A 24,738-nucleotide genomic window follows, 5' to 3' on the forward strand; every position below is an offset into this window, starting at 1 on the left:
TATATATAATAGACAACTTAATCGGCAATTTATACAATGTGCTATCTATTTAGACGCCTACAAACTTTTTAATGCTTACATATGACCATGATCAAGTATGAATATAATTCATGTATACTATTGTGTATTGTGTTGCCTCTTCATACAAAATAAATGAAGCAAAAATAAAGTTTGAGAGATTCTATTTTAGAGTATTTAGTGAACTTGATCAAAAGTTTGTTGATTTGATCAAATACAAACAAGAGTATTTATTTTTATCTGAGAGTCCACAAGCATTTCAATTTAACGATGATTTGATTGATGGGATGGCACTACGACCAGCAGGCGTGCAACCAAAGATTAGCCATAGCGTGTGCACACTGGATCTGTACAAGGAGGACACGATCGATGATATCACGTCAGAGCACGAGCCATAGCCAGCGCTTCGCCAGACGGCTACGTTCTTTTTCTTCATTTAGTCAGGCAAATTTGCATCGTTTAGTGCGTACAGACGCATCAGAACATGGTACGTGCCCTAATGGCTAGCCCGTCGCTTTCGCATGTGTCGGGCTTGTACGTCTTTGTTCCAATGGCACATCCCACAGTTGCTTTAAAAGCATGTATGCTTTGTCCAAGAGGTGCACGTGTCGATCTGTAATAAAACTACGTAGAACTTATTTAGCGCGTGTTTAGTTGCTACCCAAATTTCAAAAAAGTGCTACAGTATTCATCACATCAAATCTTGCGATACGTGTATGGAGCATTAAATGTAGACGAAAAAAACTAATTACACAGTTTGGTTGGAAATTACGAGACGAACGTTTTAAGCCTAATTAGTCCATGATTGAACACTATTTACCAAATAAAAACGAAAATGCTACAGTAGCCAAATTCCAACTTTCCCTCAACTAAACACACTCTTATATTTCCGGTACTCCTAGAGTCACAGATACAGGGGGATTAGATCTTTGCAAACCTTTCCTTTTCCCACGCGCTTGTGTTTGAAGAAAAGGGGCCCAATTCAACGTATTAGCACAAAGCAATTGCAACTTCTTTTTTTTTTTTTAAATGGGGATACTTCATCACAGAAAAAATTTCATGAAGGATTTTTTATCATGTTTATTTTATGATGAGCGCTGTTTGGCCGAATTTTTTATATTTTAGCCCTTTTTGAAAGTTTCTCATAAATAGACCTCTGGCGGAAAGAATTCAAAAAATAGGCCCTTAGCTCGGCGCCATTGATGCTGGCGCCGGGCTAACACGTCTCGGCGCCAGCGTCTCTGGCGCCGAGCTCCTGGGCACGGTAGATGACATGGCAATGAGCTCGGCGCCAGTCACTCTGGCGCCGTAGATCTTGGCGCCGAGCTCGGCGCCAAAGTGACTGGCACCAAGCCTTTAATACCTATGGGCCCCGCGCCTCTCTTCCTCTCCCTCTCTCGCCCTAGCAGAGCCGAGCTCCGCCGCCGCCGCCACCCGCGCCCTTGCCTCCACGGGCCGCCCTCACCCGCCCCGCGCCGCGCCGTTGCCCGCGGCCAGCGGCCCTCCTCCACCCTCCATCGCCGTCCTCGCCTTAGCCTTGCCTTGGCCTCCACCGCCGGCCTCGGCCGCGGCCCGCCTTGTCGCCCTCCACTGTCCACCTCGCCCCGCCTTGCCGTCCTCCACCGCCGCCCTCGGCCGCGGCCGTCGTGCCTCCCGCGCCCATCGAGCCGGACTCGCCGCGCGGAGCCCCAGGCATCCCGCTTTCGCCGCGCGCCACCGCCGACCCCACCACCTGCAGCAGTCAGCCGTGCCACCGCCGGCCCGGATCGTCGACCTGACCCACGCCCATCGTCCGCTGCGACTCCGTCGACGTCTGCGGATCAGTCGTTGGAAAGGTAAAAATTATGAATATACAATGTACCTACTTAGTTGGCATTTGTTATTTACTAGTTAATGTGATGACTTAGATAGTTGATTTAGTTAGTGATCTAGTGATATATATATATGTCGATAGATAGAAACATAGATACATAGGTACATAGATATAGTTAGATAGCTACTTAGATATGTAGTTACATATTTAGTTAACTACATATGATCTAGCTATTTAGTGAGTACACTGTATATATATATACGTAGTTATTATCTTATTTACTTAGTTTGTAGTTAGAAAGTACTTGTTAGGTAATATCTATCATCTAATTTGGACTAAATAACATGTGTTTTGTTACGTGTTTGAACTAGATGGACAACCACTCCTTGAAACGACACTTCGCCATTGAAAACACCTAAATAAGTAAACATTAGTACATGAACACATATAGCTCAACATTTCAACACATACACTTTGCACTTACTTCATGCTTGTTTGGACACACAAACTCCAACGTATTCTCAGGGTTTATCACAGCTCGATCTCCACAATCGCACAGAGGAGGTTCCTTGAGTCATCTAACTGCGGCTAGGTGCTTCTCCTTAGCCGTCATTGGCGGAGGGTTAGGGGGTGGAACCCACCGCTTGAAGTGCTCACGTGGATGTCTCCCTCTAAACCAATCGTCGAAAAGGAGGTACCTACGATAAACTTGTCTGCACCGTCGATCCACTGAAAGAAAAAAGCACCTCTCATGGTCCTACACAACGAGATTCCAATAAAATATTAGTAGCATACTTACACAAATAAAGAAAAAGGATAGTGGAAACAATTTCTAGAAAGTTTCGATTGAAATACATGGACCGGGAAACCACAGTTACAGTTAGGGACAGCGAGGTCAGGAGGGACGGGGGCATCTTTGCTAGACGCGTCGGGGTATAATTCTCGAGGACGACCCCGTTTTCATCAAAACTCCTCCCGAAACATTTCTTGCATCTAACAAAATGGATGTAATTTAACAAACATAAATCAAAACATCACAAATAAATGTCAATGAGAACCATAACTACAATACAACCAATTTCGTTATAAGACCCCAAAGCAGTTAACATTAAACCATAAACCTAGAGTTTCCCATTTGATGCACAACAATGAACACATAACATAACTACATGCGCCTAGGTTTGCTAGCTTTTCCACGCCTTGACATCATCCTACGGTTGTATAATACATATATTGATGGATGCAATGAAACCCGAAGTGATGACGATTATTACGTTCAAAAATTCGACTAATACATACCGAATCGATGCGAAAAAAATTAGGAGGGGAGCGAGGATACCTTGCTCTCAAAGATCTACGGATCAAATCAAAGTTTTCAAGGTCCAATATACCGATTCGTGAGGTAGGGTGAAGTGGAGAGAGAAAAAACCCGAGAGGAAGGAGAAAGAAGAGGAAGAACGCTCGGGCAGGAAGGTTGGCCGGGGTTAAATGGCAGTGAGCTCAACGCCAGTCACTCTAGCGCCGAGCTCGGCGTCAAGATCTACGGCGCCGAGCTTGGCGCTAGAGTGACTGGCGGCGAGCTCACTGCCATGTCACGCTGGCACCGAGACGTGTTAGCTCGGCGCCAGCACCAATGGCGCCGAGCTAAGGGTCCATTTTCTAAATTCTTTCCGCCAGGGGTCTATTTGTGAGAAACTTTTAAAAAAAGAGCTAAAATGTAAAAAATTCGGGCTGTTTGGCAGCGAAAAAATGCCGTCGCCTAAAATGCGCATCCTGCTCAGCTCTGCTTTCCTCATGGGCTTTAGGCAGCATGCTGCACAATTGGTCCACGGCCAGCCCACTATTTCGCTGCCTGTCGGTGTAACATTCAGCTTAGCAGCCCAACGATGTCGCAGGCCCCGAGCCCAGTTTGGATTTATCTTCCACATTCATCAACCTTCTTCCACGTAAACCCAACCACGCAGTCGGCCTGTATGCACAAGTTGTACTGTGTAAAGTGTTACAGTTACAGCTTAAATGGAAGAACACTCTAGCTTTTGGATAAACATGGGTTAAGTAAAAACATGTTCCAGAAATATATGTGATTTGTTTCAAAAAAAACATAACTACTAAAAATATTTTAGCTTCATGCCAAAATGTTCAAAAAGAGAATGTTCTGAGTATGAAAAAAATCCTAAGGAAGACAATATATATAAGTTATTCTGAGAACCAAACTATTGAGCCTGTTGGGCCAAAACAAATAGAAGCGGTGCAGCGGCCCATGATGGCTACTATGGGTGACAATGATCACCTTGGACAGGCCGTACGTCAAATGGTGTGCCATAAATTATATTGATCCCATCCAAATAGCGATGGTTAACAATTATTGGAAAGAAGCAGGTACGTCGTAGCTATCATCTTATGGCTTATGGTTTATATCATGAATTCATGATGCCTCGGTGGACACTACTAACAGTGCTGATAAGTGATAGCCCCCAGTACGTACACCCTGAACAGATGATCGAGGTTCGAGGACAAGAGCCATGGATCCGTAGCTTTATTTTGTCGTCAGGAGGTTGCACTGTCCCGTCTCACCATCCTGATCACGCACATGCATGTGCCATGACACGTTTTTATTTTATGGATCAGATCATGGCCCTGCGACAGTACTGTTCATACGTCTGTTAGGTCATCAAACTTGCTAACTTTGACCATATTTATACACCAACATATATATAATATTAAATTATATTGATCTAATTCACCATAAAATATATCTTTATAGTATAACTTGTCACAAATTAAATTAATTTTTTTGGAGTTGTCCTAAGTCAAACTATTTCAAAATTGACTAAGTTTATTAAGAGCATCACTATTTATAATATTGAATTAGTATCACTAGATACATCACAAAATATGTTTTTATAATGTATTTGTTTGGTGTCATAAATGTTATTACCCTTTCATATAAAGTTAATCAAACATAAGATAATTTAACTTAGGATGATTCTAAGAATTGGTTTATTTTGGGATATCGACAAGGGAGTATTTATCTGATGTTGTAGGTCATAATATATTTTTCCTATAAAATTAGTTGAAATTGGAGAAGTTTGAGTAAAGATAAAACTAAAACATCCAACATTTCCGAACATAGGGAGGATAAAAAAATGAATGGTTTTAAATTAAAATGTGAACTATGATTTCACTTTGCATTTCACTGTTAACTAGAAATGCAATTGCAGATGATAAATAATGGAGCCTTGAGTTTGAGAAGCCCTGAATTGATCCGTGTGCAATCACCACGCGTGGACAAGGGATTTAGTAGGGAGCCACTTGCTGTGTACAAAGTTCGGAGAGGGCCATTTCCATCGATCCATCCATCTACTATTATTGTTGCAATGTCAACGCACAACTATTACACAAAGCTTGCAGCATCTACAAGTTACACCATCCCAAAACCAGAAGTTGTCTTATTGGCACTTTCTAGGTCTTGCCGTGATTCCCTGAGATATAGGAACACCTTTTAATTTCCCCCTCTTGGATCCAGTCTCAGATATACTTTTGTCCATAATGATCATATATATGAGAGAATAAACCTACTTAACGAATAACGCCGCCAAAAAGTATGGCGGAGTCAGGTTTTCAAGTGTCAAGTAGATATTCAACATAACCTTGTTCAAGTATCCAAGCCGGGCAAAAGCGTCAAGGATTGGAAGAGAAGGAGACTGTATTGAGCCAAAAAAAAATAGTAACCCTAGCGAAAAAATAGAGAAAAGGCCTACAATTGCAAGATACCTTCATGGGATTTCCGAGTGGGTTTGTGTAATGCTGCCAATGTGGGGCATGGACGATGAGCAACCAACGGAAGAAAAAAACATGGATACTACTATAGAGATGTCTACTAAAAATTATCATCATGAATCTTCCATTTGTTGGCGAGTGGAACACGTGTGGCTGAAGCAGATAGATGAGGGTGTGAGGGGCACGACTTGAAACATGTGGTGTTGGGCTTGACCTGTTAAGAGTAGGCCCTCGACTCATAGTGGCGTTCACGTGTTCAACAGTAAAAAGCCAAGTATATGGTGAAGAAACGGGATATGAGAAGAATAACAAACATTTTCAGATTTTCCCCAACTGATTCTAATTGTCTTTGTTCTTGGTGTTGTTCTTCTCCCCTCTCCAACCCAAAATTCCTATCCGAATTCTTCTGAATCCTTCCTAGTCTCTCAAGTGACAGTAACATTTTTGCACCGGTATCCATGCCTGCTAGGCATGATACTCGATACCTGTACCAACGAGTTGGATTGTTACAAAAATGGGAGTTGTTATATTTTAGGTACTTGAATTTTCAAGCAACAATCTTATACAACCAACTAGTAAAATTGAAAAGACAACTCACAAGAGACAATCTAGATTTTTTTTTCTATAATCAAATAATGATAAAATTACATGTTGCCTGGACAACAAGAAAAATTTAAGCACCTGAAATATAAGAGAAGTGCACAAAAAATAGATAAAATCTTTTGTATTTTAAACACTAACGTTAACAAATCAAGCGATATATCCATATTTGTACAAAAAATAGATAGAATCTTTTGCAATTACAGGAGCAGAAAAGCAGACGTTGGATCTGAGATTGCTTCATTGTGCCGCTTGAGCTCCTCCTTTCGTCGCCACCTCCTTCACTTTGTCCTCTCCACTTCTGGGCAAGCCCCATCAAGCCCCCAGTGTCCACCCCAATATATGTCATCCATGCATGTAGCCAGAATGTGAGAAAGCATCATGCCATCATCATCTTCATTAGGCTCTCCCTATGAGGGGGACTGAGTGGAGGGTGTGCATAAAACGTCACAGCTGAAGAGGCAAGTGTAATAGAGCCTTGCCTTCAAAACATGGGTACAAGGTATATGCTTGTCTTGCCCATGACCATCAAGTTAGCTCCTATCGGGATTACATTTACTACATTCATTGCCACCGTGCTAGGCATAGAGAGCAGCAATGCCTCTTCTGGTCTCCCTTTTCTACTCGGAGTTTCTTCTCTCCTACTGCTCAATGTCGCCAATCTAAGCATGGCCAGAGTTGGGATGAATTTGTGGCTATGCCTCCTTTAGGAGGGCATGGTGTTTCATTGCCAGTAGACATTACGACCGCGTCTCCAAAGCAAGGGCGTCACAACTCGTTCGCTAGCCATGTGACCTATTGGTTCACATGTTAAGGATAGCCAATCATGTTTTGTAGTAGCTGTTGTTGTGCCTCCACTGCTTCGATGCATTTTAACCTCCAATCCCTACTTGTGCCTCTAGTGGAGTCTTTGCGATCAGACCCCAAATACTTGATCGAAGTTAGTTTGGAAGAAGCAATGTGCCCCCTTAGGGAGGAGGTTTCTACTATCAAGTTGTGCTAGCACGTGCATTCTTATGTTTCTGATGTGACTAAGCTCTTTGGCCCTTGTTCTCACACTCTCCGACATCATCAATCCTTGCTTCTCTTGTGGTAGGTTGTATGTCTTAGGACTGCTTGCTGCATAACGACACATGTGCTGAAATTGTTGACTCCATCCTTAACGAGTTGACCACAGAGGTGGCCACAAAGGATTTTGGCATAGAGTTTCACTAACAGATACCCATGGAGTAGGTCATCGCGGTGACCTTGGGGACTTCCTCTATTCAGATGACAAATCAGATGTTACTATAGACCATCACCTCTCTGGGGATGTTGTTTTGTTACAAGATGCGTCTGATGATGATGAGATCTCAGATACACAAGTGACAGTTAAAGACCCCCCATCTTTCCCATAATTATTGAAGATTGTGCTACCTATTCTGTGGCCGAGGTTAACATAGAAGAGCCCCAGGTGACAGATGAAGATCCACCAATAGAGGCAACATCTCCTCCGACTACCATACCTAGGAAGGTTGAGGACCTTGCATGCCCTATGCATTCCCCTTCACCATTCAACACGAGAACAAGATGTCGATGCAAGTCTTATGATAGATCATCGCGTTGAAATGTCCATCTTGCACAATGGCGTGTGTTAAAAAGATTTGGGTATAGTTGGAAATAATAAACAGCTCAACAAGGATGTAGTGTAAGCCTACGCAGAACGCCTAAAGAGATTGTTGCCGCCTAATCTCCTCAAGCCACTAATAGGGTTAAAAGGCCATGCCTTCTAGGACATGGTAATAGAGATTTATTTGTCCTTTTTTTTATGTGTTTGTCTTCGACGTAGTTTGTTTGTTTGCTAATGTTGCAACTTGCAAGTGGAATGTTGTTGGTAGAGTTGTCTTAGTCGTTTTGTTTTTGTCGCTACTGTTGTTGTTGGTAGAGTTGTCATAGTTATTTGTAGTAGTTGTAATGACTATTATTGTTTATATAATCGGCATCTCTTCTACCCAATTCATTTTTTTAAATGAATGTGTACTCAAGCTAGAATCTTATACTCATACCTGGATGGCTGGACCGTAGATAGAATTTTTGTATCCACAGTCACACCAGTGTTAAGTACAGCACCACAGCTGGGATCGTCATTCACAGTCTCTAACATGAAAGCAAAGCCCGTGGCGTTGGGTGATCTAAGCTGAAGGAAAGCTGGGCAGGCAGGGGCAGACGACATGATTTCCCCCCTGCCGACCGGCGACCGCGACGCTTTGCTGAGCGCGCGCCCCACCCCCGACCCGAATAGACCTCTGGATCGCTGCCTGGCGGGGGCCGTGCCCGGGCCCCAAGCACCCCGCCCGCCCGCACGCAACTTTTCGCAGCGCGCCAGCGCCTAATCATGCGCTCGCCAGGGCCGGCCGATCGCCATTTCCATACAAAAACACCCTCCGCCGCGGGCCACGGCCACACCCATATGCGTGCAGCGTGCCTGCCTCTCTTCTCCTTTCTCTGTCTCGCCTCGTCGTCGCTCCCGGTCGCGGCTATCTTCACTCCCTCCGATCCTCTCGGTCTCCACTCCGGCCAGTCGATCTGCCGACTGGACTCGGCGTGCGCGCGTCTCCTTGCGCGCTGCACCACCGTCCCTGGTCCTGCTTCGCTTCTTCCGTTGGTCGGTTGGTGCGAAGGTCGTAGCTTGGTGAGCTGCGGACTGCGGTTTGCACTTGCACCACGCCCTGGCGCGGCGCCGCGGGCTCTCGCGCCTACGTTCCGTGGGATGGACTCCGGCAACAGCGGCAGCCTGCAGTCGTCCAGCGGCGGCGGCGACGAGTTCGACTCCAGATGCGGTGCCGACTCCTCGCCGCTCTCCGCCCTGCTCCGGCAGCCGCCGCCGCCGCCATCCGTGCCGGGCTTCGGCGGCGGCTCCTTGATCTACGGCCTCCAGGATCTCCGCACGCCGCCGCTGTCCAACTGGTGCTCTACGACGGCGCCACTCCCGGCCGGCGCAGACACCTCGCTGCCGTCGCTGCTCGGCCATGGTGCAGCTATGGCGGCCTCTGCGGCGGCCGACCAGGCTGACGCAGCGCCCGCCCAGGCCGCAGCGGCGGCGCCGCCACGGGGGTCGAGGAAGCGTGCGCGGGCGTCGCGCCGCGCGCCCACCACGGTGCTCACCACCGACACCTCCAACTTCCGCGCCATGGTGCAGGAGTTCACCGGCATCCCCGCCCCGCCCTTCGCCGGCGGCGCGACCGCACGCTTCCGCTTCGACCATCACTTCTTCCCCTTGCGCACTGCCACCGCTGCCGCCGGGACCACGGGCCCCGCCACGCTCCCGCAGTACCTCCTCCGCCCCTTCGGGCAGAAGGTCCAGGTCCACGCGTCGTCGACCCCCTACCCGCCGAGCTTCACCTCGCCCTCCACGTCCTCACCGGCGTCGGCCAACATCTCCACTGCCCCTGCTTCCACCACCACCGCAGGCACGACGGCCTTGGCGTCGTCCAGCGACAGCTACCACCAGCTCACAGCAGCCTCGACGTCCGCTCTTCTCGGGATGCAGCAAGATCACAGCAGCAACCACTACCACTCGTTCCACCAGAGATCCTCCCTCGGCGGCGACGACAATTACGCGGCGCACCCAGCGTTCGACCGCGGCATAGCGCCGCCGCCGCCGTCGTCCGCCACGAGGCTGCAGGACCCGGCGGACTTCTTGGGTCTCACACACGACCACGGCGTCATGGTGGGCACCCAAGCCGCACGCACACTTGCACCCGCGCAACGGCGGCGACTGCAAGGCGACGTACTCTTCGACGCGGCCTCTCCTGGAGCGCAGTCGGCGTAACCCGTCGGCCGACGGCTCCACAGCGACGGCCCCGGTGGCGGCAACGGCGGGCATGAGAACGCAAGCAGGCATCGTCGACTCATGGGTCTGCACATCAGATTAGGCTACTGATTAATTTACTTGCTTATTTCCAAGAATCCAATTGATTAGTGTACATGATGCGAGCAGATTTTGATTTGTCCTGGTAACTACTTTCACTTGAATATACTTGTTCTGTTCTTGAATTTGCATGCATATGACTAGACCAAATAAAAAGCTATTTTTTTGGTATAACAATTTGCTCCCTCCACCTCTAACTAAGAGCATCACCATCAGTTTGAGCAAATACAATCTCTTTTTGCTATAGCCAGTGCTAATGCAAATGGCCTCTTGCTAAGTTGGTTAGATACTTCTAGCAGCCACTACTACAGAATGGACCTGTTGTCCCGGGCGATAACAGCCTTTAGTCCCGGTTACCGCGCCGGGACAACGATCCCGGGACTAAAGGTGGAACCTTCAGTCCCGGGTCATCGAGCCGGGATTAAAGAGGGACCTTTAGTCCCGGTTGGTAACACCAACCGGGACTAAAGGCCCTCCAGCCGAGCGAACCTAGCGCACCCTTTAGTCCCGGTTGGGGTTACCAACCGGGACTAATGGTTCACCCTTTAGTCCCGGTTGGTAACCCCAACCGGGACTAAAGGTTCCTTTTCTTTTTCTTTTTTTTTGTTTAATTTGTTTTCAGTTCAGTTACACGTATTTGTTTAATATATAATATGTTTTTATGTACATATTCTACGTTGCTAATATAAATACACGCATGCATATAATTACATCTAATTCTCATCTTGAGCATTATTATATTCGAATAAAGTATGAAACTATATATATTATAGATATATATATATATATATGTATATATACAACACTTTCATAATCTTGTTCTCGAAAATAACGATATCAATAAACATTTAATTTACATCATTTATTCCTTAAGATCAAAGTAGAACTCGCCGTTGGGATTTAGCACTTTTTCTAGAAGATATCCTGCTATTGACTCTTGAACTGCTTTCAGATGGTCTTTTTGCATGACCCTTCGTTTCAACCATTCAGTCTTGCATTTGAAATAAAAGGAAAAGTATTAATACACATATATGTATATATATTCATTTAAAAATAAATAAAAATTGATATATACGTACTCTGAGGACATCTTCAGGAGTTCTTCTTATGTGCGCAGTGATAAATTCACAAACGTAGTATCCACACAAGTTATTACCTGGTTCCTGCCGCAAACACCACTGTACGAGAAGAAGATTATTCTCATCATCTCACACGTAAATTGAAGTACGATATAGTAATTAAACACGTGGGGAAGTGTATATAGTACAACTTACTGGTATTTCAACTACATTAAGTGGTGCCTTGCAATCCTTGCGATGTTGCCGAATAAACTCTTTCCAAACCCTGTGCGACCAATAATGTACGATCGTTAATAAATTATGGCAAAGTCTATTCAATAATAGTTGTGCGCGAGAGATCGAAATTACCCCTGGATAATGTCTATCATATCTTGGTATAGTGCCCGTTCTTTTCTCAACGAGTCAAAGATTAGTAACCGACTTGAGTTTAACTCAATGACAATGAGTATCCAGTGAAAACTGCATTGGTTTATACACACACGTACATGCATATAAGTTGTATTGATATTACATAAAATGTGTAGACTACATTATTATTAACACTTACTCAAAGTTGTACGGGAAAAGTATTGTTGTCTTGTCGTGCTGCTTCACGAAGAACTTCATGATATTCGTCTGTGCTTCAGATACCCAGTAGTCCTTGACAATAATATCGGTTTTGAATACGATATAAGGATCAATGAAGCCAACACTGGTGTCTTGTATTCTTTGGAGCTCTGACATCTGGAATCTATATATAAATATAAGTTACATGTGAGGATAATTATATACACGTACGCATGGAAGTGAGTTTATTAAATAAAAGTAAGAATCACTTACAAACAAAAGGAGCTCATGATTGATTTGTCCAGAGCGTCCAAGTGGAATAGTTGATGCAATTCTTCGAAACTAATATGTAAGATGTCATCGCCACGGAAGTAATGATGGTCTCTAAATCTGACAAAGATCCACTGCTCACCCCTGCCACACGCCTGCATGTACCACTTGTTGAGCAAGTACATTTGCGTACCCAATTCATTCAGAGCCGCAGGGTTGTATAGACTTTTGCCATATTTATAAGTCTTCCAGGTATCAACTTCCAGGTTCTGGATTGGAGCTTTGCCCGTCAATTGATCCAAGGTTAAACCAGTATCTTTAAAAAAAGCATTAAGGGCTTGAACCGACACTTCTCCAGAGTTGTCTGGTCGATAGACTTCTATGTTGGAACCATATTCATTAGCAACAACAAGATTTTGCATTGGTTGCTTCTGTTGTCCGAGCTGTGGGACATCCTTCCCTGATGCTCTTTTCCTTTTCTTATCTGCATCATGTGACTTCACGAGGGAGCGGTCATAGTCTGATAGTGGCGAAGGCTTACGAAGTTCAATCATCTTTTTCTTGTGAGCATCGACCTTCTGCCTCAGCACATCTCGTGGTATGTAAAAGTACGGCTTCTCCTTAAGCTTTGCTTGACTCTTGTTTTTGATATCTATAAAAAAATCTTTTACTTTTTTGTCTTCTTCAGCTGCTATTTGCTCATCAGTCTTTTCAGGAAGTATTTCTTGAGAAATAACTCTTTTTCTTGGGGTCTTCTTTGCCGCCGGGACCTTAGACGTCTTTGTAGTGCGTCGCTGTGGAGGGGGTGGGGCGGTGTTGGAGATCGGCGTGGAGGCGATGAGGCCAGTGTTGGTGGAGACCGGCGTGGAGACGTTGGAGATCGTTGTGGAGGCGGTGGGGCCGGTGTAGGAGTTGTTGGAGATCGTTGTGGAGGCGGTGGGGCCGGTGTAGGAGTTGGAGATCGTTGTGGAGGCGATGGGGCCGGTGTAGGAGTTGGAGATCGTTGTGGAGGCGATGGGGCCGGTGTAGGAGTTGGCGATCGCCGTGGGGATGAAGTCGTCTCGCCCCCCGCGACGCTGTGATGAGATGGGGAATGAATGATTAGGCTAGGCTGGGGAGAGACCCTGCTATAAAAACAATTTGTGTGTCAATTATTTTTGAAGCCAATAGAAAATTAATGGAAAATAATATTTCATTCACTTTCATTCGTACCTAGGGTGAGGTAGAGGAAGCGGTGGCGCCCCAGGAATGATGATGAAGCGTTTGCGCCATTGAATAAATGTCTTCTCTGTTTCTCCTAGTGTCTTCTCCCCATCACCGCCTTCAATGTCAAGAGGAACATTGCTGTAACCTTTGAGCACTCTATCGACCGAGACGCTAGCATATCCAAGTTGAATAACTGACCCATGGATTCTTGGTGTCTTCGTTCGGTCTATTGGAGATACAACCCCGACAGCCACCATGATTGATGCATTACCATCTGGAATGTGCAGCTCACATTTTGTTAGAGGCTCGGTAATGTCATCAACAGGGAAGCGTAACCCAGCGTCGTCTTGAATAACTGGCAGCTCCGTAGAAGCACAACTGCTTTTCATCTGACCAACGGGGCTAATGGTGACTCCCGGCGTTGATTGTGATTGCATTTGACTCATTGCTAGCTGCACTTGCCTCTTGATCTCCTCCTGCATTCTTGCCTCAAGAGATTTTTCTCGTTCACGTGATTCAAGCAATGCTTGTCGTGACTCATCAACAAATTGCTCCAATGCATGAATTCGTTCTGCCTCCTCATCCTTCTTTCTCTGGCGGCTTCTGTAGGTATCCTTGTCTGCTGGGAATGCGTGTAGCCACGAAACCGCCCCATAGCCTCTTGTTCGACCACCGTGTTCGGGATTCTCTAGGGCATATGTCAATTCATCCTTCTCTCTGTTGGGCTTGAAAACACCACTATCAGCTTCTTCCCTAGCACGAGCTAGTCTCTGTGTTGCTCTCTCAATTTTTTGGTCGAAAATTAGCTTGCCAGTGTCTGGGTCTAGGCTTCCCCCATGAGCGTAGAACCAATTCTTCGCGCGTTGAGGCCAGTTCTTTTCTATTGTTTCAGGTATGATTCCCTTGGCAGTAATCTCTGCTTCTAGGTTCTGCCACTTGGGAATAGCACTCCTATAACCACCTGATCCCATGCGATGATGGTATTGCTTCTGTCGAGCATTCTGCCGATTCCTCATCACACGTTCCTCACTGTCTTGAGATGTCTTGTATTCTACGAAGGCATCCCAATGGGACTCCAACTTGACAAACGCCTTAGCATTGAAATTCGGCGTAGCATTCTTCAAGATAAACTTTTTATACAATGTCTTCTTCTAACTCTGGAACAATGTTGCCATCTTCTTCATTGTCCAATCCCTCACTAGCTCCTTCAAAGCATCATCTGCTTGTAATGTGAAATGCTGAGTGATATCTCTCCAAGCTAGGTTCTTATCACGATCAGATACAAAACTAACATTAGGAGCGGATATCTTCTGCTTCCATTCACGAGCACTAACTGGGATCCTATCCCTTACAATGAACCCGCATTGATTGACATATGTCTGAGCATGTGGTCCCAATGGTTTGCCGGTGTCGGTGTCGAATTCTGATATTATGAAACGGCCCTCTAATGGCTTTTTTGGCCCTCGGACTTTCCTACTTTTGTTGGTGGTTGATGTAGATCCAGAGACCGGCTACATGAGTAGAAACACAACGATTAACAACAAATATACGTACGCATGCATCTATAAGAGATGATAGATAATCGAATATACCTCGCCAGTATTTTCTTGCGCGACAATTTGTTGATCTTCAACCACCGGCATATTCAGGATATCCTCATAATCAGCAAAGTACTGACTCGTGTCATCTACATCCACATTGGTGCCGGCGTTGATAATATCCACCATTATGTCATCACTCAAGTTATCATCCGGAGCAGCCATTTGTATCTTCAAGATAACACATAGATAGAATTATTATGGTACATAACATAAGTACATGTGATAACACATATAGAATTACTAAATCCAATTAAATATAATAACACATAATATTTCATAAGGATAAACAATAATAAGGTATAGGCTTTGGAATCGAATCAAAAACACTTTCGATCCAAAAACATGGAAATAAGTACATGTATATATATACACATAGAATGATACAATATATTTTCTCTCTCTCAACACATAGAAATAAGTGCATATGTCTATATCTCTAGATATGCATGTGATAACACATAGAATGTCTCTCTAGATACAATTTTCTCTCTCTCAACACATGAAAATAAGTACATGTATATATACATATAGAAATAATTAATTAAGTACCATATGTATACATATAGAATCTCTCTCTAGATATATATATATAGAGAGATAGAATATATAATTACTAAATCCAATTAAATAAATCTAACATGAAATTAGATAAACTAGTAATAGATAATACATTTTAATCTAACATATATCAAAAACTATAATAAAAAACTATCTAAAAAAAACTATCTAAATAAGTACTAATTAAAATTTAATACATTTTAATCTAACATATATCAAATACTATAATAAAAAACTATCTAAAAAAACTATCTAAATAAAGTACTAATTAAATTTTAATACATTTAAATCTAACATATATCAAAAACTACTAATTAAATCTAACATTTTAATCTAATATATATTGGCCGGCCGAGAGCAAGCTAAGCTCTAGCAGGCGCGCTGTGGATCGAGGCGGATGGCGCGGGCCGGTAGGGCGTGCTGGCCGGCCACGCGCGGGGCCGAGCTGAGCACCTCGATCGCGCGAGGACGACGTACGGCGGCGGAGACGGCGGGGCTCGACGACGAGGCCGCCGGGCGCGCGGGAAGCGGTCGACGGAGGGGGCTCGGGTGCGGGCAGAGACGAGGCCGGGCGGATGGCGCGGCCGGGCGGGGGTAGAAGACGACGGCGGCGCGGCAGAGACGAGCTCGATGTACGGCCGGGCGGGGCTGGGGCGACGGAGGCGAGATCGAAGATGGCGGTGGCGGCGGCGATGATCGACGTGTAGATCGAAAGGTAGAAGATGAAACCGTTCGATATATATAGGCCGGGACCCTTTAGTCCCGGCTAGTAACACCAACCGGGACTAAAAACCCTTTAGTCCCGGCTTGTATTACCAGCCGGGACTAAAGGCCCAACCCTTTAGTCCCGGCTCGCCTTACAAGCCGGGACTAAAGGGTTTTTAGTCCCGGTTGGTGTTACTAGCCGGGACTAAAAGTATTTTGGGCGGGCACCGAAATTGCCGCTCACCCTTTAGTCCCGGTTCTTGGTCTGGGCCGGGACTGAAGGCACCAAAAATTTTGGCAACCCGCCAGCGTAATTGGAAAGACCTGGGATTTTGATTTTGTTTAATACTAGGTTAATCAATTAATTCCATAGCAACTTCAATACTTTGCAATATTTATTTTAAAAAATTCTATTGATTAACTAATTATTTATTGTAAATAGGAAAATTTTGTAACCTATAGTTTTTAATTTCTTTTATGAATATAGAATATAAATGTTACTAATACTAAGTATTTTGTTAATGCAAAAATATATTTGTAACTTAAAATTAATAAAACTAATATTATTCGATAGGAAATTTATTATCACATTATTGTAACATCAATGTTTCAATTTTTTCTCGGTTTTTGACCAAAATTGACAGGAAATTTTTGTTAAACCTATAAAAATAAAGAAAATATAGTATTTTTTGTTGTACAACTTTTTCAAATGAAAAAATGGCCTATATAAGGATTGTTGTTTTTTCAATTCGACCAAAATTAACAAACTTGGTATTCAAAACTTTTCAATTCGAAGTCATTTAGAGTCCATAATACTAGGGTCAAAGTGTTGTTTTTTCATTTGACCAAATTTGACTTGGTCAAACTTGCTCAAATGAGACACTAAATGACCTCAGATGAAAAAACTCTGAATACCAAGTTTGATCATCTCAGCAAGATCTACAATTGTTACATAGATCATTTTCCCATTTGAGAAATTTTTATCAAACACTAGTCACAATTTTTCTTATCTCTTATAGACTTTCTAAAACTATGTCACACACTTGTGAAAATTGAACTACATTTTGTTCAAGCTTTCTCAAATGAAAAAATGGTCTATATAAGGATTGTAGATATTGATGATATTAACAAACTTGGTATTCAAAACTTTTCAATTTTAGACAATCTAGGGTTCCGAAAACTAGTTTGTAGGCGTCGAAATTTAAAAATCATAAATTTGAACCGTCCAAACTTTCTCAAATGGAAAGTTGACCAAAACAACAATTGTAGATCTTTTTGAGTTTAACAAACTTGGTATTCAAAACTTTTCAATTCGAAGTCATTTAGAGTCCATAATACTAGGGTCAAAGTGTTGTTTTTTCATTTGACCAAATTTGACTTGGTCAAACTTGCTCAAATGAGACACTAAATGACCTCAGATGAAAAAACTCTGAATACCAAGTTTGATCATCTCAGCAAGATCTACAATTGTTACATAGATCATTTTCCCATTTGATAAATTTTTATCAAACACTAGTCACAATTTTCCTTATCTCTTATAGACTTTCTAAAACTATGTCACACACTTGTGAAAATTGAACTACATTTTGTTCAAGCTTTCTCAAATGAAAAAATGGTCTATATAAGGATTGTAGATATTGATGATATGAACAAACTTGGTATTCAAAACTTTTCAATTTTAGACAATCTAGGGTTCCGAAAACTAGTTTGTAGGCGTCGAAATTTAAAAATCATAAATTTGAACCGTCCAAACTTTCTCAAATGGAAAGTTGACCAAAACAACAATTGTAGATCTTTTTGAGTTTAACAAACTTGGTATTCAAAACTTTTCAATTCGAAGTCATTTAGAGTCCATAATACTAAGGTCAAAGTGTTGTTTTTTCATTTGACCAAATTTGACTTGGTCAAACTTGCTCAAATGAGACACTAAATGACCTCAGATGAAAAAACTCTGAATACCAAGTTTGATCATCTCAGCAAGATCTACAATTGTTACATAGATCATTTTCCCATTTGATAAATTTTTATCAAACACTAGTCACAATTTTCCTTATCTCTTATAGACTTTCTAAAACTATGTCATACACTTGTGAAAATTGAACTACATTTTGTTCAAGCTTTCTCAAATGAAAAAATGGTCTATATAAGGATTGTAGATATTGATGATATGAACAAACTTGGTATTCAAAACTTTTCAATTTTAGACAATCTAGGGTTCCGAAAACTAGTTTGTAGGCGTCGAAATTTAAAAATCATAAATTTGAACCGTCCAAACTTTCTCAAATGGAAAGTTGACCAAAACAACAATTGTAGATCTTTTTGAGTTTAACAAACTTGGTATTCAAAACTTTTCAATTCGAAGTCATTTAGAGTCCATAATACTAGGGTCAAAGTGTTGTTTTTTCATTTGACCAAATTTGACTTGGTCAAACTTGCTCAAATGAGACACTAAATGACCTCAGATGAAAAAACTCTGAATACCAAGTTTGATCATCTCAGCAAGATCTACAATTGTTACATAGATTATTTTCCTATTTGATAAATTTTTATCAAACACTAGTCACAATTTTCCTTATCTCTTATAGACTTTCTAAAACTATGTCACACACTTGTGAAAATTGAACTACATTTTGTTCAAGCTTTCTCAAATGAAAAAATGGTCTATATAAGGATTGTAGATATTGATGATATGAACAAACTTGGTATTCAAAACTTTTCAATTTTAGACAATCTAGGGTTCCGAAAACTAGTTTGTAGGCGTCGAAATTTAAAAATCATAAATTTGAACCGTCCAAACTTTCTCAAATGGAAAGTTGACCAAAACAACAATTGTAGATCTTTTTGAGTTTAACAAACTTGGTATTCAAAACTTTTCAATTCGAAGTCATTTAGAGTCCATAATACTAGGGTCAAAGTGTTGTTTTTTCATTTGACCAAATTTGACTTGGTCAAACTTGCTCAAATGAGACACTAAATGACCTCAGATGAAAAAACTCTGAATACCAAGTTTGATCATCTCAGCAAGATCTACAATTGTTACATAGATCATTTTCCCATTTGATAAATTTTTATCAAACACTAGTCACAATTTTCCTTATCTCTTATAGACTTTCTAAAACTATGTCACACACTTGTGAAAATTGAACTACATTTTGTTCAAGCTTTCTCAAATGAAAAAATGGTCTATATAAGGATTGTAGATATTGATGATATGAACAAACTTGGTATTCAAAACTTTTCAATTTTAGACAATCTAGGGTTCCGAAAACATATTACATAATATCCGTCTCTAAAACATAATATATTAAACATGCATCGTTGTATCATGCGGGCACAACAGTGAATTTCTTCTTGACGTATGACCCTTGGTTATGATCTTGTCGTAACCATGGAGTGTCTTCATCATTTAACATGATGCTTGGATCTTTCTTCACTATGAAGGGTGGAATTCGGACATTTCTTTCGTAATCTTCTGACATGTCTGACTTGTCTTCAATTCCTACTATATTTATTTTCCCAGAAAGAATTATGTGGCGCTTTGGCTCATTGATCATTGAGTTGATGTCTTCGTTTTTTCCTCTCTTTGATTTTGTAGACATGTCTTTCACATAGAACACCTGACTCACATCGGCAGCAAGGACGAATGGTTCCTCTTTGTATCCAATATTGTTGAGGTCCACTGTTGTCATTCCATACTCTTTGTTGACTGTTACCCCTCCTCCGGTCAGCTTCACCCATTGGCACCGGAACAAAGGGACTTTAAAATTAGGTGCGTAGTCTAGTTCCCATATCTCTTCTATGCGGCCATAATATGTTTGTATATTCCCATTTGGATCTGTGCCATCTATGCGAACACCACTATTTTGATTGGTGCTCCTTTTATCTTGGGCAACTGTGTAAAATGTATTCCCATTTATCTCGTACCCTTGGTACGTGAGGATATGCCACGATGGCTGCCTAGCCAACAAATACAGTTGCTCATCAATATTGTCATCGCCTTGACATTCTTTTCGCAACCAACCACTGAAACTTTTCATGTGCTGACGCCTAATCCAAGCTTCAGTCTTCCCTGGAAACTTGGATCGTAAGAACTCCTTATGTATCTCGATGTACGGATGCACCAATGACGAGTTCTGAAGAACTGTGTAGTGTGCTTTATTGAAATAATCGTCTTCCATGCCAATATATGTTTTCTTCCCTAAAGTTCCTTTACCACTGAGTCTCCCCTCATGTCGTGATTCGGGAACGCCAATCGGAGCAATGTCAGGAATAAAGTCAACACAGAACTCAATGACCTCCTCTGTTCCATAGCCCTGGGCGATGCTTCCTTCAGGCTTAGAACGGACTTTCACATATTTCTTCAAGACTCCCATAAACCTCTCGAAGGGGAACATGTTATGTAAGAACACAGGTCCAAGAATACTAATCTCCTTCACCAAATGAACTAGGATGTGTGTCATGATATTAAAGAAGGATGGAGGGAACACCAACTCAAAGCTGACAAGATATTGAACCACATCGTTCTGTAGAGTAGCTAGTTCCACTGGATTGATTGCCTTCTGAGAAATTGCATTGAGAAATGCACATAGCTTCACGGTGGCTAGACGTACATGTGGAGGTAGAATTCCTCTTAAAGCAACTGGAAGCAATTGCGTCATAAGCATGTGGCAGTCGTGGGACTTTAAGTTTAGGAATTTTTTATCTGGCACATTTATTATACCCTTTATATTGGAGGAGAATCCCGATGGGACCTTGATGCTGCTTAGACATTCGAACATGCTGTCCCTCTCTTCTTTGCTAAGCGTGTAGCTAGCAGGACTTAAGTAATGACGTCCATCACCTGTCTTCTCTGGATGAAGGTTGTCTCGTTCTTTCATGCACTGCAAGTCCTGGCGTGCTTCAAGTGAATCCTTTGGCTTCCCGTACACACCCATGAATCCTAACAGGTTCACACAAAGATTCTTTGTCAGGTGCATCACGTCGATTGCGTTGCGGACATGTCGATTCTTTGTCAAAGTGTTCTTGTTTGTACTCATCCCAGACACGTACACCTGGTTTGTTCCATAAAACTAGAAGTTCTTCAACTAATGGCTTCAGATATACATCAATATCGTTTCCAGGTTGCCTCGGACCTTGGATGAGGATCGGCATCATAATGAACTTCCGCTTCATGCATAACCATGGAGGAAGGTTGTAGATACATAGAGTAACTGGCCAAGTGCTATGACTAGTGCTCTGCTGTCCAAAAGGATTCATACCATCTGTACTTAAGGCGAACCTTAAGTTTCTAACCTCATTTGCAAACTCTGAAAATTCTCTATCTATCGCTCTCCACTGGGACCCATCAGCTGGGTGTCTCAGCATATTGTCTACCTTACGGTCTTCTTTATACCACCGCAACAACTTTGCGTGGTCTTTATTTCTGAACAAACGTTTTAAGCGTGGTATTATAGGAGCATACCACATAACCTTGGCAGGGATTTTCTTTCTAGGACGTTGTTCACCCTCGACGTCACCAGGATCATCGCGCCTGATCTTATACCGCGATGCTTTACATACCGGGCATTCATCCAAATTCTCGTATTCATTGCCATGGTAGAGGATACAGTCATTAGGACATGCATGTATCTTCTGGATTTTTAATCCCAAAGGGCAGACAACCTTTTTTGCTTCGTACGTAGTGGTGGGCAATTCATTTGGCTTCGGAAGCATCTTCTTTATGAGGTTTAATAAATTCCCAAATGCCTTATCGGATACACCATTCTTTGCCTTCCACTGTAGCAATTCCAGTGTTGTACCCAGCTTTTTTTGCCCCTCTTCGGCCATCGGGTATAGCAACTTCCTATGATCCTCAAGCATGCGCTCCAACTTAACTTTCTCTTTTTCACTTTCCCATTCTTGTTGTGCATCACAAATGGCATCGCCAAGAGCATCACCGAGATCATCTTCTACTGCTACCTCTTCTTCATCTCCCCCCATTGTAGTATCATCAAAGGCACCATACTGAGCAATAATGTCATCAATGTCTAAATCTTCTCCTTCACCTTCTTCCATCATGACCCCACTTTCTCCATGCTTAGTCCAACATATATAGTTTGACATGAAACCTGACTTAAGCAAATGTGAATGAAGACTCATTGAGCTTGAATATTCCTTTAAATTCTTACATAGGGCACATGGACAGCATATGAAACCATCCCGCTTATTTGCCTCGGCCACACCTAAGAAATAGTGCAAGCCCTCTATAAAGTCTTGGGAGCGACGATCGGCATTGTACATCCAATGGCGTAACATAATCTGTATTACACGACAAATTATGAAAACCTTGAACATAATTAAGTATTTTATTACACAACATAAATGACACACACACGGTTGATTAATTAACTAAGCCTGGCTACAACGTAAGCAATCCCAACTATCACTAAACAAACTAAAACTACAATGCACTTCAGTAACATAATTATTTTGTGATCGTATGCAACTAAAACAGACAAATCATTCTTCTGTTGAATATCAATAAGCTTCTCCTGCTGGCTCACTGCCTCATCAGCAGCATCCGCTACCTCAAGCGCACCCAAATTCTGCACGTATGTAGCATAATCTTCCTCCCAGTACCAACCATCGCATCCATTGCCCTCCCACTGAAATTAAAGCCAAAAAATATTTAGTCAAAAATATTCAAGAAAAGCAGGTCAATTAGCCATAATTATAAAATGCGTAAGAAACTCACATCGCGATCCGGGCACTTGTAGAAAACACGACCCTTGTTGGGTCCCTGTCTCTTGACTCGGTACTCCATCACAATCTTCTGCTTACACTTGCCGCAGATAATGAGAGGGAGTTCTGGCCTCAGTCGTTTCGCAACCGAACGAGAGGCCGAGGATCCAGTAACAGTTGTCATCTACTTTCTATACTTATTTTTGCAAACTAGTGTAAATTTCATATTTTCAAATATCCATCAAATTATAGCTCAAAAACATGTTTCAATAAATAACCATCCGTACTAGTTGACCTTGCTTACGTGATCATCTCGACGAGCATTTCTCCACCGGACGGCACCGTACTTGGCCAAGGAAGAGCTCTGATTCTACGAGAAAGGGAACACGGTCTTCCACGACCGTTGCCGCTCTCCCTCGTAGAATCAAAGCTCCTCCTTGACGTCCGTTACCGCTCGGCAGAGAACATGCTCGCCGACATGAACACGGTCCGCAAGTTCAACTAGTACGGATTTTCTACAATTTTCTAACAATTTTCTAAGTTTTTCATTTCATGGAAAAATTAATTCTAAGATCACGTAAGCCACCGGGGACGAGAATGGCGTGTGCTCCAGCGAGGACGAGCGAGGCGTGATTTTGATGAACTAATTTAACTTTTGTTTATCCAAACATATATGCAAATCATCATGTGATTTTGAGCTAAAAATGACATATAAAATCATAATAAAGTCCAACATATAAAGTTACACATGCATCTACATCGCAAAATGAGATAAGCTACTGATAAAACATAAGAGGATTAAGTTTGTTACCTCCAAAATCGAAGAGCAACACCAATGGAGGGGGAGAGTGCAAGAACAACAGCAAGCTGAAGAACAGAGGCAGTGAGTTTGAATAATGGAATGGCTCGGGCTCGGGGAGGAAGAATTGAGCAGAATTATAGGCCGGGATAATTAGTCCCGGTTAGGGGTCTAAACCGGGACTAAATATTAATCTTTATTCCCGGGGCATAACCCAAACCGGGACTAAAAGCTTTAGTCCCGGCTGGTATTACCAACCGGGACTAAAGGTACTAAAGGTAAACCTTTAGTCCCGGTTGGTAATACCAGCCGGGACTAAAGATCCCTGCCCCGCGGACGACCGTTGGGCAGGGACCTTTAGTCGCGGTTGGTAATACCAACCGGGACTAAAGGGTCCTTTAGTCCCGGGGGCAAAAAATGCCGAGGCTAATGCTAAATTGGGACATCGTTCTAAAGTCTGTTCTCTAGTAGTGAGCACTTATGAGGTCCTAGGTTCAATTCCTCAGGCTAAGTGCTAATAAATAAATTGAATTCAAGAAAAAAGGAGCTCCAACATTTTTTTTATTTTCTTTCTTCCTTCCTCACTCAATGATATCTTGGGCAGCCGTGTCGCCGCCTACGCATGTTGGGCAAGCCGATCGGCCACAAGGAGAGGGAGAAGAGAAAGAACCGGCCATGGGAGGGAGGGGAGAAATAGCCAGCAGTGGTCGAGCCACGTGAAGTTAAAAAAAAATCCTTTATATGAAAGGAGAACACTACAATTTATTAGGGCCTTGTTTAGTTGCCAAACTCTGGACGTGTAAAGCTGGAAAACGTACTGTAGCATCACTGTAGCATTCATTTATATTTGGTAATAATTGTCCAACCGTTGGCTAATTAGGCTCAAAATGTTCGTCTCGCAAAGTACAACCAAACTGTGCAATTAGTTTTAATTTCGTCTACTTTTAGTATTCCATGCATGTACCGTAAGTTTGATATGACGGGGAATCTTCTTTTTACATAGTGTTGGGAGGAACTAAACAAGGGCTAGCTAAATATTTTTTACATAATAAGAACCGCTTGGGCTTCTAAAAACTTCGGGCTCCACTACTGACCAGGAGGACAAATGAAGAAAAATTTGACACACTTAACTG

At 42.7% G+C, this 24,738-nt stretch overlaps 1 pseudogene; it reads left to right on the plus strand.

The window, feature by feature from the left end:
- The first annotated feature begins 8,500 nt into the window (after positions 1-8,500).
- Positions 8,501-24,412, plus strand: LOC136473448 (uncharacterized; annotated as a pseudogene).
- Positions 24,413-24,738: the final 326 nt, after the last annotated feature.

Source organism: Miscanthus floridulus, chromosome 8 (genome assembly GCF_019320115.1).
Source record: "Miscanthus floridulus cultivar M001 chromosome 8, ASM1932011v1, whole genome shotgun sequence".
NCBI classification, from domain to species: Eukaryota; Viridiplantae; Streptophyta; class Magnoliopsida; order Poales; family Poaceae; genus Miscanthus; species Miscanthus floridulus.